At 38.5% G+C, this 23,002-nt stretch overlaps 1 protein-coding gene and 1 pseudogene across 6 annotated transcripts in view; one reads left to right on the plus strand and one right to left on the minus strand.

The window, feature by feature from the left end:
• Positions 1 to 5,353, minus strand: part of LOC109027749 (protein C-mannosyl-transferase DPY19L1-like) — a 135,533-nt gene extending 130,180 nt beyond the window's left edge. For 2 of the 5 annotated variants that reach the window (XR_010134441.1, XM_055347528.2), the window contains exons 1-3: positions 5,171 to 5,353; positions 2,899 to 3,019; positions 78 to 172 (exon numbers count right to left, since the gene is read on the minus strand). The gene's annotated coding sequence lies outside the window, so the exon portion shown is untranslated. Of the gene's footprint in view, positions 1 to 77; positions 176 to 2,898; positions 3,020 to 5,170 lie in introns of those variants that run through there. The other 3 variants (XM_063708097.1, XM_055347529.2, XM_055347530.2) reach the window with 2 other exon arrangements.
• LOC115935301 (uncharacterized) overlaps positions 4,540 to 23,002 on the plus strand; it is a 29,437-nt pseudogene continuing 10,974 nt past the window's right edge. Inside the window, exon 1 of the transcript XR_004070965.3 lies at positions 4,540 to 5,531. The product of XR_004070965.3 is annotated as an uncharacterized protein (transcript). The remainder of the gene's footprint in view (positions 5,532 to 23,002) is intronic.

Here is a 23,002-nt window from a genome sequence, read left to right on the forward strand (position 1 = left end):
CTTTTCATTCAATCAAAAAATATCAGCCAGTCTGTATAAGCCCACTGAAAGGTCTCTTAATTCAGTAGTAGTCTTACCTCAGGTTATGCTCCATACACGAAGAACAATCTCATCATTAGTCCATTCAAAGTAAAGACTACACCAACATAAAAGCAAGCAGGATCTCCCAATCCTTTGAAAAGATACAGATAATCAGTGTTTAATGAATATATGACTCGAAAGCAATTGGGCATAATTATCTCAGTGCTTTGCAATCAAGAGCTTATGAATTTGCTGAAAGCATTTGCTTTCCAGATTGCCGCTGTGTTTAATTCTTTACCCTTATAAGAGTTTGTATGTGTGTGTATGCAAACACATATATGTATGTGTGTATATATGTGTGCATATATACACATACACATATGTAAGCTCACCCTTAATGAGGTATTATATAGTTACACTTTATACTTTTTATAATTGCATTTGTACTTTCATCTAATGAATTACTATTATACTGTAATGATTTGTTGGGGATTCACATTTATTTAGGTGATGCTGCTAGTGTTCAGTGTCTGGAACTGTCTGTAGAACCACTTAATGAATACAAAAGAAAATCCATTGCATTATTTTTATCTTTTGCTAGGCTCTAGGAAGAGTTAAGATATGGTTTTGACTTCAGGGTACAGCTTTAGTCTATACGAAATGATCCAGTCATTTGATCCATTATTATGTATAGCTAGCATCTTAGTATATTCCATATAGAAGATCGTGCGTGTGTGTGGCAATATGTACTTTACAATCATCCCACATTTTTCTCAGAACAAGTTTATGATATTAGCTGATATAAAAATACTTTTCTTACGATTAAGAAAACAGAACATAGAATATTCAACTTGTCAAAGGTTATTTCACTTTAACTGGCTGGAGCCAAGGTCTGTAGGCTGGCCTTCTGATTCCCCCTGCCTCTCTGGTCACTCCTTTCAATCAGTTCCAGTAATTTCTCTTGTTTTATGTACCACTCTTTAATACTGGACCACCTTAGGCTCTGTCATATGCCCCCTTCATTTCTCCATCTGCACATTCTCCATAAAGAAATTCTTCCACATCCATGGCTCCAATGATCTATAAACAGATGACTCCAACTCTAAATTTAATCCAGAACTTTCTCCTTATTCTTATACCCAGATAGCCACTTGATGTCCCCACTCTGAGGTCTCTCAAGTACCTCAAATTCATGCATACACAATGAAACATAACAATACAAACCTGCTGCTGTTCAAATGTTTCCTACCATTCAAAGGAGCTCAGTTACTTAAGCTAGAAACCAAACTGTTTCACATGATTCTTCACTCACCTTCCCCTCTTACCAAACAATTACCAAGTCTTGTCCATTCTACTTCCAAAATCTCTCTCAAACCCACATTATCCACATTATCTTTCCTGCATATCCACATTATCTTTCCTGCAATCACTTGCTGAGAATATAATAGTCTCCTACCTGGCCTCCCTGAACCTACTTTTGTCCCTTTACTAATATTCTTTCCATACCATTGATTAAATAATGTTTTAAAATGAAACTCTGTTAAAATTCTTCAATGGATAAAGTATAAAATCCTCCACCAGTGCACCCCTTTCATGATCTGATCCTTGCTTATATTCCCAGCACCATTTCACATCATTTTTCTTCTCCATCATTTCCAGGAATTCTAGCCTTCTTTCAGTTCTCTCTTGCTTCAGGATATTTGAATATGTTATTCCCTATTCTTAAAATACTTATCCTCTTACTCCTAATGTCGGTAATCTTATTTTCTTATTTGTAGTATCCCTCACAGTTGTAACTGCTAACAGACCCCTTACAGCATAAACTCTATGAGGGTAAGGCCCCACGTCTAGCTGGTTCATCTCTGTGTCCCAAGTGCCAAACACTAACTTATCACTTATTGGGAATGTAATTAATACCATATTTAGGTGATCATTTTCACCACTCTGACAGGGTCACACCTTCTAGCTGATTGAATCATTGCAAAGTATCTCATTTTATGAGGCATTTTCTCCAATCCTTTACATTGTACAAAAAAAGTATAATTGTCCCTCAAACATCCTCATCAATTCTATTTTTACTGAGGGAATCAGTAAAAAATGTAAGGAAAACAGATTTAGTTTATATTCCAAGAGTTGAATGGTGTTACAAACAAGTCTAAAAATTTATTCATAAAATATAATAAGTCATGTTGTTAAGAATTTGAAGAAATGCAGAAAAAACAACAGTGTTAGTGTTATAAAAAGAGATACATGTGGCTCTCAACAAGAGTCTCAAGGGACAGCACCATATTTGAATTATAAAAGTGCTGAAATGCAAACATCTTAAATGGAAGTGACCACTATGTATCCTGGAAAGCTGTTGGATAACTCCAAAAGTGGTTCTTTGACAAAGAAACCAATGTGGAAGATAAATAGGAAGAGTTTTATTAATACTATGAGCACATATAAAAAAGTAATGTTTCTAAATCAATCTATTATTGCATATCCGATTTTTAAATATGTATGCATAATTAAATTTATACATTAGCTATTACAAATAGATATTTGACTGTTTAATCCTCAAAATTTATATATTGAAGCTACCCCAAAAAACATCTTTCTGTATCTTCGCATTCTGAAATCAAGACTAACTTATAGTCAAGATTGCCTTACAATGGGATATGTTAATACTCAAATTCCAAAATTTATACTCAAATTTGTAAGTACACAGCCTTCTCAGAAAACTACTTTAAAATGTAAAATACTCATTGAGGTGAGCCAGTTCTAATTTTTTTTAAATCAACAACAGTATTTTACAATAATTCTTAAAAGTGAATCATAATATTATTAAATGTTTATGAATGTTTACAAATGACAGCATTTTTGGAAGAAACATGCCTTCACAGCTTTGAACTTCATTAAGAGGTTCTATTCTGGTGACATTCCAGCAGGTCTTAGTTTCTAGTCCAAATAAATTCATTATTCCCATGGATGTGCGACACCAGGAGGCTATGATTACCTTTAAAAAGATAAAAACAAAGAGATAATGGAGGAAAATATATTCTCTTCATAATAATAATCTTTCCAAAATACCATTTTGTGATGGTTGCCTTAGACATTATAAATTTTGACAAATTTATTTAGATCATTTCACTTAGGAATCAGTCACTTCAAAATTATACATTATGCCTCTATATAGAAAAATACTATATATGTGATAACCAATTCTGTAATATAAATAATAGTAAGTCAATATAAAAGTATATAATTAAAATATGGTGATTAATACAAAAATACAAAGATTTATAGAAACATTTCATAATTCACTTCATTTAGATCCCTGAATTTATTCCTTCATAAAATATATAAAATATATTATAAAAACTGGAACAGAATGGAATAATAGCACCTGTACCCATTACAATTTTAACCAAGCAGAAGATTTAATTGACCAATTGTTTCCAAACTGCAAGCTATTTTTAAAAGTTCAAAGACAAAGAAAAAATAACAACAGAAAAAAATTTCCAACAGAATGTTCATGTCTCAGAGGTTTTTTAAAAATAACACTATACATTCTGGGAAACTAATGGGAAATCACTGGGGGGAAAATGTCAAAAAATAAAGAGTTGAAAAGAGAAAGTAAGCACCTCTTAGAGCTAACCATTTTTAATATTTTGGTGATTGGTGCGGTGGCTCACGCCTGTAATCCCAGCACTTTGGGAGGCCAAGGCGGGCGCATCATGACGTCAGGAGTTCGAGACCAGCCTGGCCAACATAGTGAAACCCCATCTCTACTAAAAATACAAAAATTAGCTGGGCGTGGTGGCAGGCGCCTGTGATGCCAGCTACTCAGAAGGTTGAGGCAGGAGAATCACTTGAAATTGGAAGGCAGAAGCTGGAAATCGGAAGGCAGAGGCTGCAGCGAGCCAAGATAACAGGACTGCACTCTGGCCTGGGCGACAAGAGCGAAACTCCAACTCAAAAAAAAAAAAAAAAGTTGGTGATTATCTTTCCAGTCCTCCCCCTAGGCATTTAAAACATGAAATTAGAGTTACTCAATACTACCTAATGAGATCATATTATCAATGTTAATGTAATATACATCACTAAACATCAGAAACATCTTTCCTCGTCTCAGAAGCGTAGTTTTATTATGCAGGTTGACATAGTAGGAAAAGCATAGCTTTGATGTCAGAATTGAACTCAAATTCTGACTCTGCAAGTTATAGTTTCCATGGTCTCAATCCTTCAACGGCTGTCAATCACTTCACCTCTCAAATAAGTTTAATAATAACCATTCTACAAGAGAAGTGAGATAAGCGCTCACATATACAGTCGTATATGTCCTGTATGTCCTAAGTATAGTGCTGGCATATAGTATGCAGTGAATGCTTTTACCTTTTTAAAACATTCTGTTCTAAACTTACATTTTTATTTGTAAATGAGAAATTAATCCCCTGTGAAATTAATATCGCAGGGGGAGTGAAGCGACGGTTGCCGGGAAGCGCGGGCCACCCCTCCCTCCCTCCCATTCTTCGTCCTCCCCTCGCGCGCCACCCGTTTTTCCTCTTTCTCCGTTAATAACGGCCGGGTGGCTGGGGGAGGAGGGAAGGTGGCTCCGGCGGAGTCTGGGCGGGCGCCTCCCACTCAGCCGCCAGTCGCCGTGGGAGCCGGAGGATGGCGGCGGTAGCAGCGGCCGCTGGAGAGGAGGCGGTGGGGAGGCCCGGGGCGCCAAGCGCGGCGGCAGAAAGCGGCAGCGGCCCGTCATGGCGCACCAGAACGGAAACCAGCGGCAGTCTCACGGCCACCTGAGTCGCCCCTTCCTGCTGGAGCCAGCGAGGGGTGCCTGCAGCCGGGACACCTTCCTCTCCGCGTCTCCTCGTCTCCCGCGCCCGCGTCAGGCCGCCAGCCTTGCCCACCGCCCCGAGAAGAGCGCGCCGGGCGCCGACTGCCCCTCGGGGCGCCGGGCGGCGGCCCTGGACGTGCGGGGGCCTCTCTGGGCCGGCCGCGGCGCCTCGGCCCTGCCCTCTAGCTCCCGCGTTCGCTCCTACCCTCTTGGCTCTCGGGGCACAGCGCGCGGCCCGGTCCGGAGCAGGGCGGACATGAGGGCCAAGCAGAGCGGCCTGGCCGCCGCTAACGGCGCACGCGCGCGTACTCGGCTCGGATCTACCTTCCAGTAGCAGCGGAGTGGCCAATGGGACCGAGACCAGGGCCGGGGGCCGGGAGCCGCCGCCGCGGGGAGGTTCCCGGCTCAGGTGCCCAGCGCTCACCAGCCCAGCGCCTCGGGCGGCGCCGCGGCGGCCCCGGCAGCCCCGCGCAGCTGTTTCCTCGGGGGGGCGTGGCGTCGGGGGCCCGCGCGGCGCAGTCCTCCTTCAACATCCCGAACAGCAGCAGCGGCTCGCAGGACTCGGTGCACAGCAGCCCTGAGGATGGCGGCGGCGGCCGGCACCGGCCGGTGGGCGGGAGCCCCGGCGGGCCGCGCCTGGTGATCGGCTCCTTACCAGCTCACCTCTCACCGCGCATGTTTGGAGGTACGGACCCCTCTCCACGCGCCCGCGCTCGGTCCTCCCGCGGCTGCACGTGGGCCGTGGCCGCCGGCTATTTTTACCCTTCTCCTTTTCTCCTTCCGCCGGGGCGCCGGGGGCTGCTTCCCGGCCCAGCCCGCGCCGGTCTCCATCCTGGGAAGAAACCCGGCACGTAACACCTGCGGTGTCGCTGCCGCGTAGACACGTGGTTTTGTTTTTAAACATCGTGAGCACCCACACCTCAGCGGGTACTCAGTAGAGATAGTCTATTTTCCAGTGAGTTGACTGGAGCAAATGTTGTTTTACAGCAAACCCACGAAACAGCCCTTGTGGTTGTGGCTTTTAGTACCAGGAAGTCAGGAGGAGACGGTTGCTAAATGTAGTTCTATCTGGGGACTCTAGTGGGGCACAATTTTTAAAAGCCAAAAGTCAAAGGGTCTCAAATGAACTCTGAGTTACCATCTTTGGACCGACTTTTAATATAAAGCTGTAATCCTGAAATCTGTGTCAGTAGTCCCACCTACTATGTCACTTTAATTGGATGAATGCGTTAATGAAAAGTTTGTTTTCAAACCTCACTAAACTGCTACTTAAGATCACAGTTAATGTGAGTCCTGCTTAATTTGGAAAGCATTTAAAAAATGGAAAAGTTTCTTAGGGAAGTAAAAATTTTGCAACTCTGCCTACAAGGTACAGTAATTGGCTACGTTCTTTTGAAGAGCAGTGTTGACTAGAGTTAAGGAAAAGTCAGTTGTGAAAAATGGACATTTTTAATAGCAAAATGATGTGCTTTACTGTAGAAACAGGAGGAAGGGTGCATTATCCTGGGGAAAATGAATTCTTCTTCAGTTATGTTTTATGCTGCTCTACTTTATTGCAAAACGCTAATATTAAATGAATCAAGACCACCTCCCCTTCCCGCTTTATGAAAATAAATAGAAGTATAGAAGATAAGCATTCCCATTTCATCGCATTATGTATCTGATATTAGAAGAATTCGCAACTGAGCATAGATGAGCAACGAAAACACCATCCCCTACATTTTTGTGCCTCTTTTACTTACATATTTGTAAACGTAGGAACTTTGAGTGGAGACTTAGTAAAGTGGAATACGTAGTAATTTATCTGTTGTGATGTTCTGTGCTATCAGCACACACGCCAGCATAAATTAAAAATAGGAATGTCATGTTTAGTTTTTCCCATCTTTTTATAACGCTTTGTACATTCAATATGGAACGACGCTTGACTTTTAATTAGCAACCTTGTTTTAAAGTAATTTTTGCTTCTTAAAAATATTCATCCCTCTTAAAATTGGGCCATTTTTAAAAGTCATTTGCTTTTGAGTAAAAGAACTCCACTGGTGTCTTTAAAGTGATTTGATCACAACTAACCCAGCAGTTGAAGTTGCTGTAGTCCACACTGAAGAATATAAAAGGCAGTTTCTGAGAATTGGTGATTAGTGCGAAAATGAAGGGCAAACTGGTTTTTAATATTTATCTTTATCTTTTTAAAGCGAAAATTTGCATTTAGCAGTTATCAAAAGATGAATATTTGTTTGCTAAAGAAGGGTCAATAGGAAAAGCCTTGTCAAGTTAATATTTATTTAATATGCTGATTTTTAAAAATTCATTTTCTAAGAGCTGATAATTCCCTTTGAGAAACATTATAGTTCTATGGGTTTATTTTGTTAAGTAAATGCATTCTATTCAGAGCAAGAGACAGTTGAGCCCCATGCTATTCCTAGTAAGTAAGTAAAAATACCTAGTTGCTTAAAGTTGGAGATAAAGCATTTATCTTTTTTCTTATCTAAGTTCTAGATTTGTGCACTCATTATAGTTCTTTTAGTGCTGTTGGGGTTGGGTGACTGGGGCCTAGTAGTACAGTGACACTTTCTGAGGAACTTATAGCAGCCTTTCTCACCCGGCTTTCTGGAGAGAATTGTGCCGTAGTGTGCAATGAATTTTAACTTTCAGCACCAGTGCATTTAGGACGGTTTTAGTTATGTATCATTCTTGGAACAATTGAGAAAAGTCACTGAAATAATTTCCTGTGTTTGGTGATTCAGATGAGGAACCTCAGTTGAGAATTGCTGGAAAGGGATCAGAGAAATTACCTGTTCTTATTATATGACAGGATCAGATGAAAGTGCCACATCCTGAAATCTCTGTTGAGGCAGGGAGATGGAATACACTTATGTAAAAACCCATCTTAGTGGCGTTGCCTTACTGAGATTTTTACCTATATTTTAGTGGACGGGTTATTAGGAAAACAATAGAAGCATGTTTCTCATCATCTTGAGATTTAGGGAGCTAGATGAAGAATCTTAAAAAAGTTAGACTTGACTGTACTTCACATTTACTTAATTTTTTAGTATCTATTATAGCATTATTGTGTTTATTCAGTTACAAATTGTATAAATGGTTATATACAAATAACTCCATCTGAAAATTGATAAAAGGATTATTTCAGAATTAATGGAAAGTTCATATTGTTTTTTTGTAAAACTGTTGTTTTAATTGTTGTTTATATTATTAACGTCTCCTAATAAGAAAATGTGGTACTAATAAGATTCAAAATTATTCTCTTGTGAGGTCTCATGTAATTTATAGAAAATGAAAAACAGTCCCCCCCCCCTTTTATTTTTAACACTTAAGAGTCTAGCAAGTGGAATTGTTAGTAGTTCCCTCATAATGAATTGCCACATTGAACGAGGAAGTTTTCTTTGTTGGTTTTATGTTTTGCTGTCTTTTGGACATCTATTTTGGCTATATACACTCTTATTCTCTCTAGAGAACTGGAAGAAAAATGCCTAATCCAGATATTTCAGTGTGTAGAAATTTCCTAGAATTGAGTTGCCGGACATCAGAATGTGATTATATTTAGGAGTTTTTAGGTGAAGTAAATCTTGTGCTTGTTATTCTTTCCAGAGTGGGGAGTGTTAAAGTGAACAGATGCTTTCTTGACTACTGCTAGTGTTGTCCATCACCTTTGTTTTAAAAAAGGTCTTAAGGGTATTTCCTAATATTTAAAAATGTTGATGGTATTTTAGGGTTTGTTTGGCTTTAATTTACGTCTACGTTTTTTTTTCCACTGTCAAGTAGCTGTTGTTCGTAAGAGCATAATATGAGTGGTAAAATAGCCTTTAATGATGCAGCAAGGATGGGGTAGATGAATTGGGCTATAGAAATATACCAATACATGGAGATTATTTCCAGAGACATTGTGTGGACTTCTATAATGTATCCTTGAGTCCAGAAGTGAAAATGTAAAATGACTTAATCTAAGACAACCAGTGGTGCTGGGTTGCTTTTGGCCTCCTGATTTTCTTGAGCTTTTTAGGGTGTGGCTTGCTCATGAGTATTTCAGTAGTCTGATTGTAACTCAGGTGCCTTGTTACTTGTGAAACATGTTTTCTTATATTGAAGGAGTGTGGGTTATCTCTTAAAACTGAATATGTTGAATAAGACCTGTATTTCTAGGATGATTTCTCTTAATTTTTAAGCAGATGTGAAGTTTTATGCTGTTAGGTTGTCTTCATCAATTAACCATTATGGAATTGGTCTCAGTTATCACTTCTTACCAATATCAAGTGCCAAAATGTTTGAATTTGGGATACTGTAATTAATCTACTTCCTATTCCTGAATGTTATTTTGTGCCATTGAAGGCTTTTATGGGGAGTGGCCAAAGAGGAATGTTTGCCTCTTTCTAAGAAAAATGAGCCTTCTAACCACAACCCCTGCCACTCCTGAAGTAATAAGAATTTTGGTGGTTATTGTTTCTCACTTGTAATTTCATACCTTCGTGTTATATGTTTTGCTGTGTGTAAGTGTGGCCTGTGTCATGGAAGTTTCTGCTTTGGGGATTTTTTGGAACTATTCTTGACTGCAAGGTGGGGAGGATTGGTGAGTTGCACAGGGCATCACCTGATCTGAGAGCAGCGTGACCTAAGAACCTGGTATTTTGATGCTTTGCTGGCTGGTGCAGTGCCTGAGGGAGTAAGAGCCCTGCTGTTGTAAGATAGTGTCTTACTCCCTCAGGCACATCTCCAGCAAGTCTCTTGCTCTCCTCCAATTTGATTGCTTTGCCTGGTGACCAGTAAGTAAGTTCTTTTGATTACCAGATATCATTAATTAGATATCAACTTTTAAACTATTTATTATTATTTGGGTTTGTAAGGAGAATTGCCCTAATATTAAACTTATTACATGTACTAAGTATTATGTACAATTGGGTATACTGGCAAATGTGTTAAAAGAGAGTGTAGGAACTGCTTTATGTAGCAGATTACTTCCTAAGTTTTACCTTATGTAAATATTCTTAAGAACTATTGTTTATTTGAAATGTTAGTCTGTGTTTTAATTTTGCATATACATGACATTTATTTGTTTAGAAATTGGACAAAACATAGGCCTTTTTGTGAACAGAGTTCAGAAATACCTTAGGTTCTGATTTTATTCATTTTCTTTATTTTATTTTATTTTATTCATGTTCTAAGCTGCTTGTTCACAAACAACCACAAATTTAGCTGTTCTAAGCAACACATTTATTACCTCGCAACTTCTATGGGTCAAGAGGCTGGGCACAACTTAGCTGTGTCCTCTGTAAGACTGCAGTCAAAGTGTTGGCCAGGGCTGGGTTGTTATCTAGAGACTCAACTGGGGAAAGGTCTGCCCCCAGACTTCCTTGGGTTATTGGCTGAATTTATTTCCTTGTGTCTGTTAGGTTCAGAGCAGCTTGCTTCTTCAAAGTCAGCAAAGGAAGAGAGTCTATCAAAGGTGAACTGGTGCTATGTTCTTACATAATCGTGTACATGTAATCACATACAACCCATTGCCTTTGCTGTATTTCATTGATTAGAAGCAAGTCATAGGTCCAGTTCACGTGCAAGGGGAGGGAATTATACAAAGGTTTAAACACCAGGAAGTGTAGGAATCAAGAATAGTCACATCAGTTCTGTCTGCCACATGGATTATAGACTTAGATTGACAGCTGAACATGCAACTTTTTTTTTAAACTCAGTTTTTATTTACTTTTAAAAAGTTGTACTAATGCATATTGTAAGTATAGTATTAATAAACATGAATTGAGCCCCTTTTAGGGGCTGGGCATTGTAGATATTCAGGGTTCAAAGGTGGGGCTTCTTTATGCACTGCTCAACTCTCCATTGAATTTGAGAGATGGATATGTGTGATCATTATACAGTGCAACAAATTCTGTAATAGAACTGTTAACAAAATGCTTCATGAAGTATCTTTGTCTAGGCTAGTCAAAAAATGCTTCACAGAGGAGGATACATTTGAACTGTAGTTTGAAGGATTTAGAAGTTTTATGGAGAGAGGGCACTGTAGACTAAAGAAAAATCCACAAAAGCTTGGGTTTTGATAGGGCATACTGAAAAGTTAAATATGTCTGGATTGTAGGGTGCATAGAGGAATGATGAGAACCCGAAGCTAGAAAAATAGAAAGTGGAGCCAGTTGAAGGATTTTATAGTGCTGTAGGTTTGTTTTATCTAATGAAGTTTGAAAGCAGGGGGAGTATCATGATTAGGCCATTGGGCACAATTAACATTCGTAGTTTACATGGATGGCAACCTTCTCTAGTGCTGCAGACTTCAGGCCGTATGCAGCAACCCTGATCAGGATTCAGTTCTTAAGGAGGAGAGTGTGATAGCAGGAGGATAAGTTAGGATTCTTTTAGAATATAACTGATAGAAGATGCCTATGTTGAAAAGATGGCATTGGTGAGGGAGAAGAAAAGTTAGATTTGATTGAGATTTCTAAGGTAGAACTGATAGAATTGAGAACCTGGGTACATAGTGATGTCTTTACCAGTATTAAAGATGAAAAGAACAAGTTTTAGGAAATGATAATGAGTTCCTTTTAGGCCTGTTAAATTTGAGTGGCTATCGGATTTCCATCTGGATAGAAGTATCCTTTAAGTGGCTGAAAACATGAGTCTCTAATTCGGGATATTACAAAAAACTGAGAAATCAATTTGCAGGATATAAATGATTCCAGAAAGTGGATAAGATTACTAAGGGATGAATATAGATTGACGAAGGACAAGGATGGAATCCAGAGGAGCACGTATTTTAAGAGACAGGCAGAGGAAGAGGCCAGCAGTTAGAACTCAACCAGAGGGAAAGGAAGTTTTTTAAAACCTTTTTTTTAATTATAAAAATAATACCTGTTCACTAGAGAAAAACTAACATACAGAAAAGCAGTGGCTCACGCCTGTAATGCCAGCACTTTGGGAGGCCGAGGCGGGTGGATCATGAGGTCAGGAGATCTAGACCATCCTGGCTAACACGGTGAAACCCCATCTCTACTCAAAATACAAAAAAGTGGCCAGGCGTGGTGATGGGCGCCTGTAGTCCCAGCTACTCCAGAGGCTGAGGCAGGAGAATGGCATGAACCTGGGAGGCGGAGCTTGCAGTAAGCGGAGATCGCGCCACTGCACTCCAGCCTGACCCACAGAGTGAGACTCCGTCTCAAAAAAAAAAAAATCGCAAATCGCTTGTAATCTTACCACTAGAAATAACCAGAAAAAAGTGTTAATGTCTTTTATATATGTATTTGTTTTAGACACAAAATTTGGAACATTCATTTTTATATCGTTTTGATTTTAACCTTTCTGATGTTCTAATACGAAGTTTTAAAGCTACACATTTTCCTCCAAGAATTGCTTTACCCGAATCCCACTGAGAAGTCTTTGTGTCTGTGTGTGTCTGGGATTACAGGTGGGATTACAGGTGTCAGCCACTGCCCCCAGGCCCCAGTATGGGCCTTCTTTAAGCTGGGGCCTTGAGACTCTCTGTACTTCCAACTACATGCAGTCTTACAGGCCTGAAACGAGTACCTTTCTCTACCTCCAGCAGAACGGACTCAGATTAGCTCAGTTTGAGTTCTGCGTCTGTCCATAAATTAACGAAAGCAGAGATGGGATGCACTTTATGTCCAGGCTGTATTCTGTTATTGTGGGGAAGAGTTTAAGTCTTCAAGTCATGTTTCTTGGGCTGACCTTAAGCAAGTTTCTTAGTTCCTCTGTACCCCCATTTTCTCGTCTCTAGAATCAGGCCAGGTGCATTGGCTTGCACCTGTAACCCCAGCACTCTGGGAGGCCCAGGGGGGCGATTGCTTGAGCTCAGGAATTTGAGGTCAGCCTGGGCAACATGGTGAAACCCAGGTTCTAGCAAAAATACGAAAATTAGCCAGGTGTGGTGGTGCATGCCTGTAGTCCCAGCTACTCCAGAGGCTGAAGCAGGAGGATCACTTGAACCCAGGAGGCTGAGGTTGCGGTTAGCCAGGATTGCACCACTGCACTCCAGCCTGGGCGACGGAATGAGACTCTGTCTCAAAACAAAACAAAAACCTGCTTTTGTAATATTATGAGGGTTAAAGTAGTCCACATACTTCATACCTTTATGCTTTTAACTATTGAAGGAACCTCTTCAATGAATGAAAAAATTAAAACATCCAAGACTTATGCCGCACTTCCAGTCTCACCCTCCTCAGAATGACCATGTGCTTTATTCTGATACCGTATTCCTCTCTTCCCAACTGATCAGACTTTGCAAAAACAATCCACTTTTCATTATTTTTATAATGTATCTTTCTTATATTTACAAAATTCTCCCCTGAACATTTGAATTGAGTTTTTCAGCACATTTACTATACCAAACACATGGTAAAAACTTTGTAAATATTGAATGTTTCCCAAAATGTATTTGATAACTACATTATTATGTTTTAAGATGATTATTATCAGAATTATTGCTGTGTTTAAATTATGTATAAAAATGTATTGCTCTAGAAGGAAGTGGTAGGCTATGTTTTTATTTGTATAATGTAAATATAGGTAAATTAATTTTTGAACCAAATAGGTATAATGTAGATTATACAAATGGAGACAGTTATAAAATTGCCTTAGAAGTAAAATTATACTGTGCTTATAGCTCTTTTATAACCATTTGAATGTGTTACAAAGTGTTATCAATGTGAGTGTGTTTTGTGGGCGGTTGGAGATGGTTGGAAGGATGGTTGATAAGGTAGGTCAGTGTTTTCATTAAGTGTGTGCTGCTGCTTCAGGGCAGAGGCTGAAAAACTGATTTTTTTTAGTTACATGATTTACTACATCTCAGGCAACCTGGATGACTTGGCATTTACTAAAGCAATTCACTGCTTTGCTGGTGCTTCAGCACCCTTCAGTCTGACAGCCCTGAAGTCTTGATTTGTAATTCTCCATATTTCCTGTCTATCATAGCACTTCTTCAAAAACAGCATATCTGGTCACCTTGAAATGTCAGTTCCTTAATAACTCCTTTTGTCCACTCTTCCTCCACCTTACCATACACAGAGTTCTTTGGAGGATTGCCATTAGTTTCTTTAAAACAGAATAACTAAAATTAAGAATATTTAATATTATTGGCCACTTTAAGTGTCTTTATAAATATTGAACTAATACAGTTACTTTCATATAGTAATTTATGTGTTAGGAAAGTTACTTCATAAGCACGATCTCTTTTGAGTCTATGTCATAAGAAGTCAGTGGTAGAGTAGATAATTTCTTTAGCTATTATCTGGAGATGAGACTCAGAAGTTAGATCAACCACTTGTATTTTAAGTGTGAGTTATTCTGTATTTTAGTTGTGAAGTGTACAGAATCTAATTAGCTTTTAATAATTCAGAGTCCTTTTCACACTTGGCTGCTTTTCTTTTCCTGTACAATTTTGTGTTTTCTCTTTTGTCTTTTAAAAATTTGTTAGTTAAAAAAAACTGTTTAGTTTTACAACCCTCCCTCATTTGTATAAATCTCCTCTCAGATTATTCATATAATGAGTATTGCCTGAATTTCATTTTCTTGTTAAAGTCTCTTTTGAGACCCTCTGACCTACCCTGTTCTGAAATGATTATCCTATGAGATCCCTCTTTGTTCATCATCATCTTGGAAATTGTATTTGCCTGCTTCTCTCTTATGTTCAGTTTCCTGGTTCCTTGAATTTATGTGTCTTTTTTCTTGATGTTCTCCATTGTTTTTAGTTGATATAATCTCGTAGTTCCTACTGAGAAAGAATATGTGTAAGGTAAAATTTTTTTGAGGCTTCCATTCCTGAAAATATTTTATTTCTGCCCTCATTTTTGATTAGTACTTTGACTTGACATAGAATTCTAGGTTGAAGTTATTTTCCCTGAGAATTTAAAATGTGTTGCCTTGTTGCCTTCTGGCTTCTAGTGTTGCTGTTGAGCACATAGATGTCATTATGGTTTTTGATCCTTTGTATGAAAATTTCATTATTACATGCCTTGGGAGGGAACTGTTTTCATTCATTGTGCAACATATTTGGTAGGCTCTTTGAGTCAGCTGCTTTCTGTGATTTTTTTTTTTTGCCATTTTTTTCTTTGATGATTTAGATGTTGTACACCTAGAGTAATCCTTTGATTTTTCTTTTTTCTCTTCAATTTTTTTGTCTTTGGTTTTTGTTCTTTTTTTCTTTTGAGGGATTTATTTATTTAATTAAAGACAAGGTCTCGAGGCTCTGTCACCTAGGTTGGAGTGCAATCGTGTGATCCTAGCTCACTGCAGCCTTGAACTCCTGGGCTCAAGTGATCCTCCTGCCTCAGCCTCTTGAGTAGCTGGGATTACAGGTGCATGCCACCATGCCCAGATAGGGACTTTTAAAAATGTGATCTTATAACTCCTTTGTCAGTTTTTATTTGTTTCTGTAATTTTACTTTTTAACTTAATTTTTAATGTTTTTTAAAATTTCTGAGGTCTTTAAAAAATAATGTTTTTTTCATATATTCCATTTTTGTTTTGTGGGTACAATATCTTTTGCTAAGAATATTACTGATGCGTATTTACATGTGCATCTGTTTGTGTATAAGTGTATATATGTATGTGTATGTATATATATGTATGTGTATGCTTTGTTCCCTTTCCTGATTACTCAGTTTCTTCCCACTTGCTTTTTCTGTTTGTTTGGCTTCATTCTTTTGTTAGATATTTTCTTTAAATGTTTGGTGATCTTTGGCTAACTCCTGATACTTTTAAAGTGGGGGGCACTAAAAAGCAAATTGGAAGCTCTCTGTGCATGTAGTGTCCTCTGGGCCATTTTCTTAGGAATATTACTGTCTTTTCTCTTGGGCTGGTCATATTTTCCAGAAATGGCTTTTCTTGCCTGGAAGACACAATCGTTTCTGCTAGTGGTCTAGGAGCAGAGTAAGAATAAGATTGAGAGTCTTAATACTCAAAGTGATACTTTCATTTAATCTCCGTATTTAGTATCAATACAGGACCTCTGCCTTCAGCTATTCCTGTTGTCTGCAAGTCTAGAAACTTTTCCCTCTCCTAATAACAAACTTGTAGTAGAGTGCCAGGGTTGGGGTTGCTTAGCTGCTGCAAGTCAGGGAGGACAACTGGGAGATCTCACGGCTTCTTACACAGACTGGCGATGAATCTTTCTCTTTTAGGCCTGCCTTCACCCCTGCTTCCAGGGATATCTTGTGCTTGCCAATTCTTGTGCCTGCTGTAAATCAGTTTGCTTCTCTGCTTTCCTAGTTCTGCAGTGAAAATTATTACTCATGAATTTTCTGTCCAGAGTCTAAAGGTACTGCTTTTTATTTCATCTTCTTGATTTTTTTATAGGCGTATTCCCTTTAAAAATTACATTTTTATCATTTTAGTAGGATGTTTGGACTGAGCGGAAACTAATGAATGTGTACAACTAGTTATCTTTACTTAGAAGTTTTCTTTTTTTAATTGCAGAAGAAATAAGAATTCACTCCTATAAAAATTTAGATGATGCCCCTGGGCGTGGTGGCTCACGCCTGTAATCCCAGCACTTTGGGAGGCCGAGGCGGGTGGATCACCTCAGCTCGGGAGTTTGAGACCAGCCGGACTAACATGGTGAAACCCTGTCTCTACAAAAATTAGCCGGGCGTAGTGATGCATGCCTGTAATTTCCCGCGACGCGGGAGGCTGAGGCAGGAGAATTGCTTGAACCCAGGAGGCATAGGTTGCAGTGAGCTGAAATCGCACCATGGCACTCCAGCCTGGGCAACAAGAGCAAAACTATGTCTCAAAAAAAAAAAAAAATTCAGATGATGCAAAAGAAGTGAAAGTCACTTTCAGTCCTCTGGTATGAACATGTTCAACTAGTCCTCTAAGGAATCTAATGGTTTTCAAGCTTTTTTTTTCTTTTTTTTTTTTTTTTTGAGACGGAGTCTCACTCTGTTGCCCAGGCTAGAGTGCAGTGGCACCATCTCGGCTTACTGCAACCTGTCTCCTGGATTCAAGCAATTCTCCTGTCTCAGTCCCCCAGGTGGCTGAGATTACAGGTGTGTACCACCGTGCTTGGCTAATTTTTGTATTTTTAGTAGAGACGGGGTTTTACCATGTTGGCCAGGCTGGTCTCGAACTCCTGACCTCAGGTGATCTGCCTGCCTTGGCCTCCCAAAGTGCTGGAATAAAGGAACTGTGTATTAACATGTTAACAATTCATAACTCCACTTTTTATGACATTTTGAAAATCTATGTATAGTTACAGAACAATGGGTTTTGTTAAACTGTATCACATTTATACTTGCAGAAATTATTTCATCATTAGGAATTTTATTGGTTCAATAAAATTGGCAAAACTGAAAAAAAATAGAAATTTATATCTTACAATTCTGGAGTCTAAGAATTCTGGAGTCCAAGAAAGTCCAAGATCAAGGCGCTAGCAGATTTAGTGTCTGGTGAAGACTGCTCTCCACTTCCAAGATGGTGCCTTGATGTTGCATCTTCTGAAGGAGAGGAACACTGTGTCCTCACATGGCAGATAGTAGGAGATCAAGAGAGCTTTAGTCTCACTCATGAGGGGGGAGTCCTCATGGCCTACTCACCTCTTGCAGGTCCCATCTCTTAATACTATCACATTGGCCATTAAGTTTCAACACCTGAATTTTGGAGGGGACACATTCAAACCATAGCAGTGCCCATTGGCATTTCTGGATTGCCAGCCTCTTTAACTCCAAATCTGAGAAAATGAGGCACAAAGAGAGCCCATGGAACTCATAACCATGTTATTCTTTGGGTCTCAAGTCTGTCTTCTCTCTACTTTTCAGAGTCTTCTTATGTTTGATTTGTATATAACTCAAAGGGTTTTCAGTTGTACTTCAAGGGAGTAATCAGGAAAAGTACATCCACTCCGTCTTCCTAATAGCAAACATTTGTATTACTTAAATATTTATATTTTGTATAGGCAAGACAGAAGGCAGTGCTGTGAGGGAAATGTATGGCACTAAAATGAATATGTTAGAAAAGAGGAAAAAAATCAATAATCTAAGCATCCAGTTAGGAACCTAGGAAAAAAAGAGCAAAATAAACTGAAAGCCAGTAGAATCAAGGAAATAATAAAGAGTAGAAATCAATGAAATTGAAAATAGAAAAATAATAGAGAAAGCTGTATTAGTCTTTTTTACATTGCTATAAAGAAATACCCGAGGACTGGGTAGTTTAGAAAGAAAAGAGGTTTATTTTTGCTCATGGTTCTGCAGACCGTACAAGAAGCATGCATGGTACCAGCATCTGCTTCTGGTGAAGACCTTAGGAAGCTTATAATCATGGTGGAAGGCGAAGGGGGACCAAACAAGAGAGAGAAAGGTTCCAGTGGGGAGGGAGCAGGTCAAGACAGAGGGAGCAAGAGAGAGACGAGTGAGGTCCCAGATTCTCTTAACAATCAGATCTCACATAAACTTACAGAGGGAGAACTCCCTTATTACTGTGGGGTGGGAACCACGTCATTCATGAAGGTTCCACCCCCATGACCCAAACACCTCCCACTAGATCCCAGCTGCAACACTAGAGATCACTTTTCAACATGAGATTTGGAGGGAACGAATATCTAACTATATGAAAAGCCAAGGGAAAAAAGGAGCTGGTTCTTCAAAAAGGTCAATAAAGTTGACAAACCTATAGCAAGACTGACAAAGAGAAGACACGAATTATCCATATCCATGTCAATGAAACAGGGGCTATCACTGCAGACTCTGCATACATCAAAAAGATAATAAGGGAATACTGTAAACAACTGTACACACTTAAATTTGTCAATTTAGATGGAATATACCAATTCCTTGAAAAACTCAAACTATTGCCATAAATAAAATCAATATAAAATAGATCATTTAAATATTTCTATAACTATTAAGAACTTGAATTCAAATGTAGAAATTCTTCAAAAAGAAATCTCTAGACCCAGGTGTTTTCACTAGAGACTTCTGCTAGAGGTTTAAGAAATCATTAACATCAATTCTATACAATCTCTTCCGGAAAAGAGAAGAGGAAACACTTCCCAATTCTTTACCTCAAACTAGTATTACCTTGATACTAAAACCAACAAAGTACCAACAGTATCAAAACAAAGTAAACTTCAGACTAATATCCCTTGCGAATGTAAACACAAAATTCCTAAACAAAATTGCAAAAATAGATTTCAATAATATATTAATTATATACCATGACCAAATGAGGTTTTCTTCCAGGGATGCAAGGCTGTTTCAATATTCAAATACATCATATTACATGTTAACAGGCAAAATAAGAAAAATCACATAATCATATAAATTGGTACAGAAAAAAAATTTGAAAGAATTCAATACCCATTCATGGTAAGATCTCTCAGAAAAAAAAAGAAATAAAAGGGAGATTTTCTCAACTGTGTAAAAATCACGTGCAAAGAACCTGTGGCTAACATTATGCTTAATGATTAAATACTGATGCTTTCTCCTAAGGCTGACAACAAGGCATGTATGTTCACATTCACCACTTATTAAACACAGTGCTAAAAGTTTTAGTGCAAAAGGCAAATAATGGAAATAAAAAGCATACAGATTAAAAAGTAAGAAATAAAACTGTCCCTATTTGCCCATGCCAGAACTATATAAAAAATCCCAACAAATCTAAAACAACAACAAAGATAACCACAACAAAACTCCTAGAACAAGTGAGTTCAGCAAAGTTGCGTGATAAAAGTTATAAACATAAAAAAATGTATTTTATGTGCTAATGATGGACACCAAAATTAAAATTATAATTCTATGACATGAAAAACTTAAATGTATATCTAGCAAAATACATATAAAACTTAGATGATCAAAACTATACAGTGCTGATGAAAGGAATCAAAGGTGATCTAAATAAATGAAGAGATATACCATGTTCATAAACTGGAAGATTCAGTAAAGATGTCAGTTCTTCCAGAATTGATTTACAAATTTAATGCAATTCTTATCAAAGTCCCAACAAGATTTTTGTAGATATAGCATGTTGTAAAATATATATGAAAAGGCAAAAAAGAAAAAAAGAACCTAGCCAAACCAATTTTGGAAAAGAATAAAGTAGGAGGAATCAGGCTACTTGCTTCTAAGACTTACTACATAGATGCATTAATTAAGACTACTGGCCAGACACAGTGGCTCACACCTGTAATCCCAGCACTTTGGGAGGCTGATGTGGGCGGATCACTTGAGGGCAGGTGTTCAAGACCACATTGGCCAACATGGTGAAACCCAATTTCTACTAAAAATAAAAAAGTAGCTGGGCATGGTGGCATGTGCCTGTAATCCCAGCTACTCAGGTGGCTGAGGCATGAGAATTGTTTGAACCCAGGAGACAGAGGCTGCAGTGTGCTGAGATCATGCCACTGCACTCCAACCTGGGCAACAGAGTGAGACTCAGTCTAAAAAACAACAACAACAACAAAAACCTATATGGTATTGGCAGAGGGGTAGATGCATAAATCAGTGGAAGAGAGCAGAGAACCCAGAAATAGACCCATACAAAATATGTCCAATTGACATATTTGGCAAAGGCACAAAAGCAATTCAGTGAAGGAAAGAAAGGAAAGATCCACTTTCAACAAATGGTGCTGGAGTAATGAACATCCATATGCAAACAAACAAACAAACAGAATCTTCCCCTAAATTTCATTCAAAATGGATCAGTTAGATATAAAATGCAAAACTCTTAACCTTTACAAAAAACACAGGAGAAAATCTTTATCTCTAGGGCTAGGCAAAGAATCCTTAGACTTGACACCAAAGGCACAATCAATAGGAGAAAAATGGACATACTGGACTTCATAAAAATTTTAAAATTTTTCTATGCAAAAGACCCTGTTTAAGAGAATGAAAAGGCAAGCTACAGAGTGGGAAAATATATTTGCAAGCCATATATATGAAAAGTAATTAGCATCTATAATATATAAAGAACACCCTAAGATCCAAAATTCGTAAAACAAACAATTCAAATAGAAATGGAGCAAAATACATAAAGACACGTTTCACATATGGATGGCAAATAAGCACAAAAAGATGTACATCATCATTAGCCAATAGGGAAATGTAAATTAAAACCATAATGATATATCACTACATATGTGTAAGAATGAGTAACATAAAAAATAGTGACAATACCAAATGCAGGTAAGGATACAGATAAACCTAATTTTGGTTGTGCTTAGGTTGTATCCATTGACTACTGAGTATGTAGCACAAGGAAATTTGCATAGTTTCATTCATTCAACAAATATGATATTGAATCAACTCCATATTCCAGGAAGTAGGCACCTGGGATACAGCTAGGAAATACATAATGGGCACAGAAAAACAGTAGAAAACAAGGTCATTCACTGAGAGTGAAAGGGGGACAGGAGGTTTGGGATAACTGGAGAGAGAAGATATGAAACAGGCGTCAAGGGTTTAGCAAAAGTAAGGCTCAAGAACTAAATCAGGATCTGTGGCCTATTTTTGTACCAGTAATGTGAAAAGGACAGTGTTTTCCCCCAGCTTTCCCCCAGCAGTTTAAGCTAAGAGAGTTTAAGACTTATAGGGGAGATAAGGAAGAGGGGGGTGGGTGGGTTTCATGCCTTTCTCTAGCTACTGTTCTCCCAGGCTTTACCATGGAGGATGCTTTCTGAGCATTCTTGCTAATCTTTTGTCAGCACCTTATGAGGTCTGTGTAAAAATGTCTGTAAGCAATTGCAAATTCCCTTGCTAACCCATACTAGGCATTTACCGACTGACTGGTGAACAATTTGAGCTGAGTTCTTTACCATTGTGTCTAGTGGCATGACCCGTATAATTAAATGCTTGTTTCTGTTCTTGCACATGGTTTTTCTTTTTAATTTATTTTGGGTTATTTGATTGTCCTGTGACCTCAGCTCCCTGACTGCTTCAGGAAAAGTTGTAAATTGGAAGACTGTCTGGCTTTTGTTGTTGTTGCTGCTGACATTGCTGGAAGGCCACGAGCAATGTTCTTTTTGGCTTTCTACATCCAAGGGAAAGCTGACCCAACATGATTAAATCCAACTCTCCATTTTCTCCGTGTTTATACTTGGGAATCTGATTATAGCTGGAGAAACACAATTCTGTTGGCTGGTTTTGTTCTCAGTTCAAGACCATCAACCTCAAATGAAGCCCTTGGTGCTGCCCAAGAAACTCACATTATATCCCTAGTCTATTCATTCTGCTAGATAAGAGGTCAGCAAGCTTTTCCTATAAAGAGCCAGATGATAAGTATTTTAGGCTTTGTGAGATAGTCTCTGCCTCATACTCTTTAATGTGTTTACATTTACCCCCAGGTTTGTATATGCATGTTTGGTTTGTTTATCTATTCATTCATGCATTTGTTTGGTATTTATCCTTTTTTCTGTTCTCTGAGTTTCTTGGATCTGTGGTTTGGTATCTGTCACTAATTTTGGAAAATTCTCAGTCATTTATTTTTCAAATGTTTATTCTTCCTCATCCTTTCCTCTCCCACTGGGATTCTAATTATGCATGTATTAGAATATTTGATATGGTGTCACAGCTCTTAGATGCTCTTATCGTTTCCTTCCTCCACTTATTTTTCTCTTTGCATTCCTATTGACCTATCTTCATACTCACTGATTATTTCTTCTGCTGTGCTGTGTCTGCTGACGTGCCCATCTAAGGCATTTTTTACTTCTTGTTTTTATTTCCAGCATTTCCCTTCGATTCTTATAGTGTCCAACTCTCTGCTAAAAATATCTATCTGATCTTGCGTATCATCTGTCTTTTCCATTTGGGTGTTTAAAATATTAATCATAGTTACTTAAATCTCCTGTCCAGTTGTTCCAGTATCTGTATCTTCTTTGGGTCTGGATGATGATTGCTCTGTCTCTTCGGACTGTGCTTTTTCTTACCTTTAGGTATGCCTCATAATTTTTGCTGAAAGTTAGACATGTTGTAGAAGACAGTAGACATAGAAATTGGTATTTTTATGCTTGAAAATAAGAACCTCTTTCTTACTGTTAGGTCTTTATTGTAGGGATTTGTGTTAATCTAGTTAGGGTGGGCTGGATTTGAAGTTTGTAATTGCTGTAGTTACCAAAGCTGGAGTTTGTTGCTGCTGTGGACACTAGCGATTTCAAATTCCTCTAGTGGCACCCTGTTTTGAACTTGGTTTTGGGTTGTC

Source organism: Gorilla gorilla, chromosome 6 (genome assembly GCF_029281585.2).
Source record: "Gorilla gorilla gorilla isolate KB3781 chromosome 6, NHGRI_mGorGor1-v2.1_pri, whole genome shotgun sequence".
NCBI classification, from domain to species: Eukaryota; Metazoa; Chordata; class Mammalia; order Primates; family Hominidae; genus Gorilla; species Gorilla gorilla.